We start from the raw sequence: 1,179 nt of genomic DNA on the forward strand, positions 1-1,179 counted from the left end.
TTATAAAATATGTATGAATGAATGTATGTATGAAGGTATGCATGCATACATTGAAGTTAAGTGTATGTAAAACATACACATTTAAGTATACAATCATATCTTAACCTGTTTTTTGAAGAAAGTTTTGAAAAGAAAATAAAAAAAAAACAACGACAAGCAACAACAAACATCATCAACAACAACAACAACAACAACCATCATCATCAACAACAACAACAACAACCATCATCATCAACAACAACAACCATCATCATCAACAACAACAACAACAACCATCATCAACAACAACAACAACAACAACCATCATCATCAACAACAACAACAACAACCATCATCAACAACAACAACAACAACAACAATAACGACCAACAACGACACCAACAACGGTAACAAAAATTTAATTTCATGTAAGTTGTGTAAAGTAAGTTTATTTTTTACTCTTATTTTTGCCTTTTTTTCAAAAGACAATTATTATATTTATTTTATATTATTTTATTTTATAATTATATTTTTTATTTTTCAAACTTTTGTTTGAGATTTCTTCAATTTATGGGTTCACTTGACGATTAGATTTTAAAATATTTTAACGATGGAAAGTTTCTAAAAAGTTCGAAATAAATAAACTTTGTGTTATAATTATATTAAAATTGAAATATTCACTCTTAACTCAATAATATAATATATATATATATTTAATATATTATATATATATATATATATATATAATGAAAATTGTATCGATTTTAAAGTAAAATCTTTAATCTGCTTATTTTTAATTTGAATGTATCTTTCTATTCATTCATTCATCTTTCCATTCCTCTCCCCACACTTCTCCTCTCAATTCATCCATCCATCCTCTCATCCATCTCTCCATCCGTCCTTCTATCCATCCATCCATCAATCCATCCACTCATTAAAAAATTTGTGTATGCATGCATTCATTTATTTATGGCTCCCATAATTCAACCTAACATCATTTGTCGATCGTTCATCCATTCGTCGAATCAGTATATCTATCCATCCATTCATTTGTCTATCTAATCACTCGTTCATTCTTTCGTTCATACATTCATTCATTTATTCATTCATTCTTTCATTCACGCCATCCATCAATTCATCCCTTTCAAGTTCAAAAGTTTTTTATTGACTTCCTTAAGTAGTTTTATTTATTTCATATAA

Source organism: Helobdella robusta (genome assembly GCF_000326865.2).
Source record: "Helobdella robusta unplaced genomic scaffold HELROscaffold_43, whole genome shotgun sequence".
NCBI classification, from domain to species: Eukaryota; Metazoa; Annelida; class Clitellata; order Rhynchobdellida; family Glossiphoniidae; genus Helobdella; species Helobdella robusta.